We start from the raw sequence: 12,363 nt of genomic DNA on the forward strand, positions 1-12,363 counted from the left end.
ATAGCATATGAAAATATTTAAAGGTCAACTTGTTCGTGTAATATTCTCATTTGCCCCAGTTACATTCGAGGATCACAGTACCATTTTTACTTATTTTCGCCGCCAACAGCTTAGTCATATTGAGACTGCGCTTGAACTTTCACTATTTAAAGGTTAAGGATTGAGCAACCTTTATACTTAGCTAGAACTACGCCATAGTTCTAAGAAGTTTGAACATTGCTTGGAACAATGAAACCAATGAACTATTTAATCGTAGAGGAAAATTGTAGAACAAAGCATTTTAGTTTAGAGATTTATTTACATAGACTCTACATATTTTCGTCGTTTCCTTTATCTCTAAAAATCATTATTTGCGATTTGGTTAGATTTTTTCATATTAACTTCTTTTTTAAGATTACCAATTCTTTTTTTCTTCGCAAAAGAAAATCTCATTATTTCAAGCGTTATCGTGAAAAACTAAATACATGCAAATGACGTCATCTTAGAGACAGAACGGTTGTCGGTAATTAATCCAGTGCGGCGGCTCAACATCGGTCTAGTCCGTATTATTATCTGGCTTAGATCATCGACCGCGGTCTGCTACACATCTCACCCTTCACCGTAGAGAGTATTGCGTATACGAGATAAAATCGAGATTCATAATCCTTTGGAAACTACACTCAAAATGTAATTATCATTTTAAGGTTATAGAACTGCCGTATTTAGCGTTTCTGTCTCTACAATACTATGTCAAAGTGAGGCAGAATGAGTTGTAAGCGTTACTTAAATTCAATAGAAACTACGCGAGACAGTAAAGCTTGTTTTGAACCTGACCTATGACATGACCTACTGATTGTAACCTTACAACAATACTCTTTGATGAACCAGTCGCAATATAAAAACCTTTTTGTTATATACAAACATATATGCCTATAGTTCTGTAAACATTAGTAAACAATATTCTATAACAAGTTCAATTCTGCAATACAGAATTGTAAATTCAGCACAATATCTGATCTCAAAGGTATAGAATATCGTTATGCAAAACAAATCTAGCGAGTGCGCGGGGTCAGGCTGCGGTTATACCGGTTTCAGTAACGCGATACAGCCTAACGACACCTCATACTTACAATGATAACAGATACCGGGCGACGCAACCTAATGCCTTTCTTATCTACCTGATGAGGCTCAACGAACTCTTAGGATAAACAAAGGAAAGTGTTCTATGTAAGTGATTGTCTAATGACTTTGTGCTTACTGAAATGACTGTTGTTTATAAATAGAAATGTGATGTTAATAGTCACTGATTATTTGAGGTGTTAGTGCTTATGTCTGTCTATTAAGTCGTTACAACTTAAGGTGCATCATAGGTCGTTTGCTGTCTACGATTAGTCAATCGTAAATACAGTTACAACCTCTAACTGTCCTTTATATATTTTTTATTTTAGGTTTTTGCAATTCTGTTATACCTAATTCTGCAGTGTTCGCTTCACAAGAGCCTCATTATCTCAGGTCTAGCGCAATATCTATAAATGTCAAAAGTTGAGTTGCAAACTTCAGCTTGTATTCAAATCTCGCAACTTTATAATTGCTGGTTGCCGTGTTCGTCGTGACTACTCGCGACCGTGAATATGAATGCATAAGTTATGAGCTTTATGACGCTAATTAACTCATATCGTTTTAATTAATACAGAGCTAGTAAGGAAGCCAGTTTTATTTCTTAATCTAGGATTGTGATTACAAAGGTCATTGTCGTACGCCATTCTATGAAATGCGCTTTCTATTGCACTATTTGCCGATTTAAAACTCCATACAACTATCAGAGTCTGATCAAATAAATTCTAATTCCATGACTCAACTTTCCTAACTAACCGAAAATAAAGCAAGGAATTTCTGTTTAGATACAGATTATATAGATACAGTTATTGCAATCAGATATCGAACTCTGCTAAAACAATAAAAGGTACTCGCACAGAGCATTCTTCTAGTAAACGCATAGCAATAGCTTTAATAAAATTTTATATGGCAATTTCTAACTACCGTGGTCGTAGTTGGATCACGTCATACTCTTAGGAATTCAAAAATGTACATTTTACGCATCTTTATCTCCCCTCGAGCGTGTGAATGGACAATAGCAATTATTTTTGCTATGAAAATATACTAGCTCGGTATTGGCTGGCTTCGAGTAACTAATTCGTCAAGTCTTAGAACGATTTCTATTATACTTTTGTTGTAACGATGCGCGACGGGTCTAGAATTTTAAGAGCGGCTATTCTTGGCAATGTTTCTAGACAATAAGGTATATATTTCCGGGTGTGATCGTAAAATAATGTTTTGCGTTGTGATGTACTGGTATTATAAAAAGTTAAACTTCGTTCTATTGTGTCCGGGTAAACTTCTGTAAATACCGGACCGAATCTAACTAAAATGATTCATCTATAAATTTGCATTATCATTTAATATACCTAGTGGGTATACTTTTTGGCCGAAATATTATCAGGAAATTAAAGTTTGACGCTGTTTTAAGTGAACTAGAAAAATCACCGCTTTTGAACAGCGTTGTAAAGATGAATTTAAGAAAATGAAATGCTAAATCCAAATACGTGCGTAAAAAATAGACATCAGTGCTTAGTTCGGCGCATTGAGCAGAATCTTTTGTCCGCAACAAATACAGTGTTTTCAATAAAAGGGCATTAACCTGAACAATGGAAGCACCTGCATCGGAAGAAGTTCACACGGCAATAAAATATGAGTTAGAACTATGGTGGTCAGTGGGATACCACTGTCGATGGGAACTTATCCTTGAACTCATTTTATATGACTTTATTTTTCACGGTTTCTGATTCTATTCTAATATATTTACGAGCGGTCTCACTGACATGTATCAGAAGGAATTTTGACAGTTATTTTGACTTAATCTACCACATGCACTATATGACATACACGAAACTGGCCCTTAAAATGATTTCTTAAAGTTTCTTATGTTCATAGAATTTATTTTTAGAGATCCGGCCAACTAACAGTAGGAACTGCAAACCGGCATATTTTCGCGTGAATATACACATATCAAAGATAATTTAACTTCTGAAAGTGAATACGAAACTGCAGTGTTATTTGTAGGTCATGTAAATACTTTTCCGTACGGGTATCAATGTCTCGACCCTTATCACAGCGGGCGGGCGTTACGACACTCAATGTCAACTAACACTTCACAATCATTGGCTACCATTACAGTGAGTTCATCGGAAATATTTGGAAAATACAATTATGAGTAAAAGGAAAACAGACGCATTTAAACAAAGATCAACTAAATACTTACTTACCTATACCTACATTTAAACATAAAGTTCAGATTCTTTTAAAAAGGAAAATTCTTGGTGTTTTACCCTTTTTTTTCCTCTGAGAGCATCAAGAGAATTGTCAAAAGTCAATCAGATTTCCTTTAACTTTTTAACCCTAGTTCTACAATTTGCACATTCTTTAGTAAACGTGAGAGTATTAATATTAAACTAAGCTCAATAATAACTATTCAGTAGAACAATTTCTTTACAAATTTTAATTTTTAATACGGTCTAGTGATGCCCACTCTCGCTGTACCCACAATGTGTGCCGTCGTCCCACTTTGCCTACACTTGTTCATTTCACTTGCAACCTGTTTGAAGCCCAAACGTGTCCAAGACACAAAACTTGAAGGCTTCAAGCTTGATTTACATGAATACTGTAATCACTCAACCTGTCTTTTTAAACTGGTAATTAGACCTCTTCCGCTCACGTCATTAAGTCGAACTGTTTAAGGTTTGAGTTAATTGCTATCTTGCAAAACTATGATGATTCATAATTCCTGCTTCTGTAGTGCGATTCTCTATAGTCGGTTCTAACGAGTATCGAAAATTTGACATTTCAAATTTACTGAAAAAAATAGTTCCTACGCCGCTCGCTAGATGTGCCGATTTGATTTTCATACAAATTTTTTTGATAACTTGCCGGTTCGGAATTCAAGATTTCAGTTGATGTCACTATATAGGTATAGACTGATGAATCATTCTTTTTCCTGTAGTTAATGGTTTAGCTATTAGGAAAGTTGTTCAAGCTTGAAAGATTTTATGTCGAATTTACTGATGGACAAATACAAAAATGGAGATTTATATCGTTGCTGAAATGTAGGATTGTTGAGTTATGGCGTGCCCGTGCAAAAGCTTTCTTACTTTACTTAAATATCTTATTGAGCGGAGACTTCAAGCATTTGTTTGAAGTAAACATAACACAGCTTTATTTACTGTTAGGTTAATATGTTTAAGTTACAAGTAATAGGAAGTAATTGTTAGACAAAAGAATATTCTACGAATCTACAGTACGGTAATGACTAAACTATGTATGCATGCATAAAGCTGTATTGGTAAGGTACTTACTTCTTACTATATGAATAATTAACTTTGAATGTTGGTTACTTAATCACACCAAAACTACTGATTAGATTTGGACGGAAGTTCGTTCGTTTATAACCGGGATTAGTACACTTTTTTTTCCTAGGGAAATCTTTCCATACGGATGAAGTTCGGGGCAGAAGCTAACCCTCTTATTCATATAAATATATGAAGTTTTGAAAGGCTTATAAAGAGTTTTTTTCCTTTCACTCCTTAGCGAAATGAAAAGAAGAAAACATATTATAGTAGTTTTTTAACTAAAATAGGTTTATAGTGTGTTTATGAATAAGAGGGTAAGTATTTTGCCTCCATTATTAAATATTTAGCATTAGGGTAATTGTGGTTAATGCAGTATAAGTAATAACGAGTAATATCTAGTAGCCGCCGGCGATTGCAAAGCTGATTGAAGTTGCAAGCATAATTCGATGATGGGATGTGACGTAATAGAGGATCCGCTATGACATATTACGCATTGAATCTCTTTAAAACGTGAGCTTTTCCAATCAGGAGTAACTGTGAATTAGATTTATTGAGATGATGAATAAAAGAATGAATATATAGTACTTGGGACTGGAAATAAATATATCCTACTACTAATATTATAAACAGATGCGAAAATTTGTGAGTACGTATGGATGTTTGTTACTCTTTCACGCAAATACTACTGAATTGATTACGATGAAATTTGGTATATAGGTAGCTGAAAACCCAGAATAACACATAGGCTACTTTTATTCCGGAGTTCCTGAGGGATCGGAATTCACACGGGAAGGATTTCCACGCGGACGAGGCCGCGGGTGGCCTCTAGTTGATTATATAATTATAATAAAATACCTAGTCTAAAACAACACACGTCACTGATTTTGTCTGCGCTATCGTTAGCAGAAGAGTGCATCAACTTTGTTAAATCTAATCCAAGCAATTTAAACTCCGGATTGTAGAATAAGGTTCTTCATAAACATCTGTAGTTTAAAAATCCATCGCAAAAAAGACTATTATTCATACGTTCAAAGTGATTTACTTAACGAGCTTAAATTTATGATGTCAAGAACTAAGGTAGATCACGATACAAGTAATGATTCAGCTTATAATTACAGTAAATAACTCTTAACTATTTGTATATAAGTATTATACGGCGATTGCACATTCCTATGTAAGTTGCTTAGCCATTCTATGCGGGTTGAAGGTTGAACCGCGGTTGTAAAACTAATTGTCTGTCTTGTTTGTATTGTCAGTCAATATTTTGTGGGATTCCTTGATACATTATCAGTAGCACGATTCTCTACGGTTAGTACTATGGAGTATCGAGAGTTTGACATTTAAAATGTACAAAAAAAATAGTTTCTTCGGCGCCCGCTAGAGGCACTGTCAGAATTTTCGTACAAAATTTGTCGATAGTTACTATTATAACGTTATAACTAGCTCAATACAAGTAAGGGGTATTTATATTGAGCTAGTTAAAAGTAATTTTGCCTCTCGTGATCTATTACGTAGGTTCAGTACACTATATAATTGATTGACTACAGCTTTTTACAGACAGAATATTAAGTATGAGTGAGAGCTTAAACATAAACGTAGTAGAATATAAAACAAAAGATCATTTGATAAATCAATCGCAATATGAACAATAACTTAATGGATCTATAAAATCTAGTTATCTAGGCTTTAACAATTAACTTATGATTTTATATCTATACTAATATAATAAAGCTGAAGAGTTAGTTTGTTAGTTTGTTTGTTTGTTTGTTTGTTTGAACGCGCTAATCTCAGGAACTACTGGTCCGATTTGAAAAATTCTTTCACTGTTAGATAGCCCATTTATCGAGGAAGGTTATAGGCTATATCATCACGCTACGACCAATAGGAGCAGAGTAACAGTAAAAAATGTTACAAAAACGGGGAAAAATTTTACCCATTCTCTCTTATGTGACGCAAGCGAAGTTGCGCGGGTCAGCTATATTTTATAACATTGTACCTACTGTCGTTAGTGTTACATTATAAACATCAAAACTAACACGTGTAGTTAATGTTAGGTTGATTTAAAAAGGTGTGATGACCCTTGTAAAGCTGTCGTTTGTACAAGCGTTATAAAAATGCAGGCCACGTATAAAACAATAAGTAGATAGTACATTGTATTGACAAGGGAACAGGCGGATAGTACACACGCAACGGCAATTGACATGGCCATGTGCGTATGATGATTGACATGCACTTGGTCAATGCACTTATGCCTCAGGGATATTGGACAAAGCACCTTCATTAGGACGACAAGGAACGAAAAATAATGCTTGAAATACAGAAGAATTGTTTTATTTTCAGTAAAATTGTTAAGTTTATTAAGGAAGGCTATATTTTATATAATACCAGCTGACCCAGCAAACGTTGTTTTACCATATAAATATAAATAAAAATGTTAGGTGTGAGCAACCCTTATCACTTAGGGGTATTTAAAATGGATGTTGGCCGATTTTCAGGCCTACTCAATATGCTCACAAAATTTTATGTGAATAGGTAAGTCGTTTCGGAGGAGTACGGGAAAGAACATTGTGACTCGAGAATTCTGTATATAAAATTGTTTTGAAGGTCATCATTAGTTACGTAGGTAAAGACACCCTTTAAATTGTTAATGGTCTGAACTTTATATAAGAAATAATGAGCTTCATAATACGGTACCGACATGTCATGTTAATATTTCCAACTAAGAAAAAGACCCCATGGGTTTTTTTAACTGCATATATTGTTCAATACTAATCAGCATTCACCTTCACCTCTTGATTAGAGCGCAGTGAAAGCTTCTCCTGCCCATTAAAAAGATAAATCGACCTCCCACATCTATCGCCCGTGAACTCTGTCTTTTCGACCGTAAGCTTAATTATGTCATATATCAAATAAAATTAACTTTTACGACGCAACACGTGGTGATTTGTTGGGAATAGTTACCGGTTGATAATCTGACAGGAGATTTGGAGTAGCCCAAGTGCGCAGGCGCCGCACAGTCGCTAACTTCCGTGACCGGTCGTCAGCGCACGTGGCCGCCCCGCCCGTTCCCTACAAGGATCGTTTTCACAACTTTCCAACAAACTATAAATCGTTACAGACAAGTTTTCCAGACAGTTTTTTTGTGATTTATCGTACAATGTTTAAGACATGTTTGGTCAACCAATTTATAGTTTACGAAGAAGATATATCGCTTACAAGCTAGGAAAAACTACTGGATAACCTGTTAGAAAATGATTACTATTTTTAACGAGTTATTTTCTCCCATTACTTTGAAAAATCTATCGATGTAGTTTACTTAGACCTACAAAGAATAGTTGTAGTAAGAGTAGACTCAATTGACCGATTAAGTCTTAAACTCATAGAGCGAGTTTGAATATAGCCAGTGGTTTATACAAGTTAGCTTTTTCAGATAAGATTGTAAGCAAGTCGTCACCAGCAGTGGGCGAGAGCCTTGGTCACTAACGTTTATAAGCGTGGGCGTCGAGCGGATTATTATATCAATTTTGTTTCTTTATTCTATTTCAAACTTGATAAAACGTTTTTTTTTATATTCTAAATGCTCTTGTTGCTCTTTTCATTGGGATGGTTTCCGACTCAAATAACAATTGGGTAGTTGACTGGGTTAACGAAAAATTATTAAACTTGTACCCGCAAAAGGTTCATCTAAAATGCTCAGACTATGTAGCTTATTTCGTAAATAGTGTTGAAATTGTAATTATTACAGTCTGAAACATTTTATTAGTCACTCATTTGATACCTGAAAATATGACATAGTGACGTCACTCGTCGTATTTCTATACTAAAATGTGTTTTTGACATTTCATAAAGAGTAGCTGATTTGACTGGTAGGCAACTAACCTTTTGAATTCATCAAAAATTTTTCAAGCAGACTGATGACCGCCAATTCATTCAAAGCAATGGTACTCTGCTAAAAGATTGGATAAACACGTTCTTCTCATAATGAGTTGTATTTTCGAAAGCTTTAGAAACGAACAATATAAAGTAATTTAGAATTACGTGAACTAATTTTAAAGAGCTCACGGCGTGTAGTACAAATCCATTGTTGTAATTGATATGATGCACAATGCACAGGATGCGAACCTCGTAGCAGGTAAACGGTCTTTTCGCAATCAACACAATACTATACTTCGACATAACAGTAGAGCATCAATGTGGTATGTTTTGGGAGAGTGTTAAACAGTGACCCGTCTTTAATGTTTGTTAAATAATGACAAAAGGAAGACATATTGTACAGTCAGTTATAAGATGAACTACTACTATATATTCAACCTTCCTGCAGTCAAAGACAGAATTTGATGAACTAATACAATACTGGCCGTAAAATGATGGGCCATGAAGGGAAGCTACTTTAAATATTAAAGATATCTTTATTCACTGAGAGGAAACATGCTTTTGGGTATTGAAAAAAATAGTAATAATTAGATTTTAAATAAATGCCTACTAAGTCAGTAATGGGTATTGTAACAACCCCACATACTGTAGAATGTATAATATCTACAGTACATGGGGCATTCAAAGTACTGAATTTCTCTACCAACATTTGAAACTGTCTCTACCTACCGTAATTCTAATTCTAGCCGAATTTAAATGCGCTAACAAACAAAAAAACAGCTAGAAACGTTAGACTGGTTAAGTTTATCACACTTTTTTGTTCCTCGTACGACTTTTTATTACTTTTGTATAAAAAAAAACCTCGTCAATTATACTTGTTGTTTTGTCTCGTATTAAAGTTTGTCTCAGTTAAGTTTGCGTTTAAAAAACCACGCGGCGCGGCCTGCAATGTCATGCCTTGTTAGTTACACTACAGTTTGGTTAACTCCCACACTGGCCTTTACTTTTTGCACGATGACCCGAATTGAATGTGACATGAGATCTGACAGTATTTCACAATAGTTATTAAAAATCTATAATTCTAAGCTACTATTATACCTACGCACGCAAATTTCAAGGATAAAAATTGTAAAACGAATCACGTTTAATTTCACAATTATGTAATTCCTGAAATAACAATCATGAAACTCTGAATGTTACATAGGGGTGTGTGTACACTTTTTCAGTAATTAATAGAGTGCTAACAGATTTATAATGTCAATCTACATTAAGCAAAATATAAACTCATGAAAAGTGAAAAAAAAAAATCGAATAATAATTAGCATAAGTTAATAGAAGTGATCCTACGTTAAACGCATCACGCACGTGGCATCAGTGTTTTGACTAAATATACAGCATCCGGACCTTACGAGTAGGCTTTACGTGCATCCCATAACTGTATAACCACAAACATGTATAGTAGAGTATGACATGGCACAACTTGGTGTAAACGAGAAGCCAAAACCGGTTCTGCAGCTGCGCGTGCCCGCTGTATAGATACATGGCTTTATGTACATCTATTATATACTGCCATGAAGCATGGCTGTCGCGGCCGCCGCACGTTCTCGCGTGATCTACCCCCATGAACCAGAATATCAATCTAAGGTTTTCACGACCTTAACAACGTGAACGAATTAAAAAGGATCTTTCTGACACGTGGTGAATTAAGATTAATTGGAAAGGTTACTGGCAAATATTCTAAGGGTTTATTATGTCAATGTAATATTCTATAAAGCTAGGTATAATGGAATATTTGCATTAATAAACCTGTTTGAAAAACATGCAGTTGAAATGAAGGAAGTAACAAGAAATCATGTTTTATAGAATGACATAAGCGTTTGCAACAACAACACAGCCATTGAATTGTAGATTTGAACAAGAAACTGAGTTATTGACATTAGCATTAATAATTCTAAGCGATTGCATTGTTTTTTTATATAAAGTACGTATATGGATCGAGTGGGTACAGCATTGCGAGACGTATGAGAAAAGACCCTTTAACCCGGCGTGGGCGGGAAAAGCCGATGATAATAGCTACTATTGCAACAGATCCCATCATTTAGAAGATATAACTGGACATTTAGTGTGGGTGTCTTGTTAAAACATTATTAAAAAGATATAAAACACGCAACTTGAGAAGGGTTAACTCATAAGGTCAAATGCTGGTATTAAATTTTTGGTAGACTGACACACTTTGAACAAAGCTTACTTGAATAAAATTTATTTTTGGCGATGCATAGACACGGTAATATAAAGCTTTATTAGTGTCGTAGCCAGTTGCGCTCATCGGTCGGTAAACGATCTGTGGATTAAGCAAATCTTCGCGCGGTTTATTCCATGGATAACGGAATAGTGGTATTTGCACTGGACGTCTCCGTGCTTCGGAGGGCACGTAAAAAGCCGGTCCCGGTTGTTGTCAATTAAAATAACAGTCGTTAGGCCACGTCAAAGGCCTTAGGGCGGCTTGAGCAACTTTGACACTAGGTTGACCACGATACGATAAAAAAGAAGACTGTTACTATACAAAGAATCATCTGATATTGGAATAACAGTATTGCCATCAATATGTTTTCACAATGAACACTTTTTCAGACAGTATTATTAGTTTCTATTCTCACACTGCATCGAAACTGTGCAACATAGTAGTTGAACATTATCAGTGTAATTGGTTGGTTTGGCCCACTTTGTGTGGGACTGGAGGCACGTAGCGCCGCGACACAGTTGGAGCGAACGTGCCTAGATCAGGGACTAACTCTTGGCACATAGTACTGCATGTAATGTTTCACTAAATGTATTAGATTAGATGAAAACTTGCAGATGAACGTGAACTTCATTTCCCACGCGCAAATTCAGGGAAGTGTAACCGACATATTTGATCCTCCTCGATCAAATTAAAGCTCTCATGTCGATTGAAATTTTGGTTAAACAGTTTTTTTTTATAAAAGTTATTGGCAAGGTCATCAGCCAACGAAGGGCTGCGTCGGCCTCATAGGGAAACTCAAAAAAAAAGTAACTGGATTCTAAAATTAACTCGAAAATTCGTGTGATATTTTTTTTCTTTTTTATTTAAATGCTTCTGTGTATCCATTACACGTATATTATATACGAAGCCATGTCTAAAGATTACTGATTAGATACAGCTAAAGGTTAAACATATTATTCTCATCCTTTTTTGTACGACTTTCAAAGTTATGTGTGTATTAGAAATAATAATTACTTGCTGAAACGGTGAAGGAAAACATCGTGAGGAAACCTTGCATGCTTAAAAATTTGTGAGGGCATGCAAAGTCCCCAACCCGTACTTGACAAGCGTGGTGGACTCAAGGCCTTACCCCTCCCCCTTGTTTGGGAGGAGACCCTTGCCCTGCAGTGGGACAGTAATGGGTTAAGAAAGAAAAAAAAAAGGTGTCTAGAATGTGTTGAACGTATTGTTCATTATAGTTGTGAATTGGCTGCCGTTATATGAAAGCTAAAGTAAAAGTTTTAATTGGTGTTGATAGTAGAGATAAGACAAAGAGTTGCCGCTTGATCATTGTCTACTAGATCTTACTTACCATATCCATTACTGCTCTACTTTTCAGATCCCACGATACTCTCGTTTTGCAATATTATATTTTTTATTATATCTTGCGAACTATAGAATAAGTATTATGACTAGAGATTTATTTCCATGACCAACAGTTTTTCTTGCGGCAACCATATACTACAATAATTGATTATTACATGCATATCTACATATAATGACAAACATACAAACGTAATAAATATTACGCCAATAATACCCCAGGGAAAGGTACGCACCTTTCCTTGGGGTATAACTAACTCTACATACATCCCCAATTGGTCATTAACAATATTAGTCAATCGTACTGCCTTATACCGCGCAATTATAATTATTTTATTTTGTTAATTTAGCGTGACTGATTTAACCATGATTGCTTGTAAATTATACGCTCTTCTGAATAAATTAAAATATAGGCATTTATTAATTAAAACCTTGCTTTCACTTAAATCTTGGAGTAAACATAACAATTAAAGATAACACTAAATTGTTTTTGATTGGTTTATC

General features: G+C 35.1%; 1 protein-coding gene across 2 annotated transcripts in view; it reads right to left on the reverse strand.

Moving 5' to 3' along the window:
• Positions 1–12,363, reverse strand: part of ec (ubiquitin specific peptidase echinus) — an 86,739-nt gene that overhangs the window by 18,179 nt on the left and 56,197 nt on the right. The gene's annotated exons all lie outside the window — the stretch shown is intronic.

Source organism: Anticarsia gemmatalis, chromosome 6 (assembly GCF_050436995.1).
Source record: "Anticarsia gemmatalis isolate Benzon Research Colony breed Stoneville strain chromosome 6, ilAntGemm2 primary, whole genome shotgun sequence".
Classification (NCBI taxonomy): Eukaryota; Metazoa; Arthropoda; class Insecta; order Lepidoptera; family Erebidae; genus Anticarsia; species Anticarsia gemmatalis.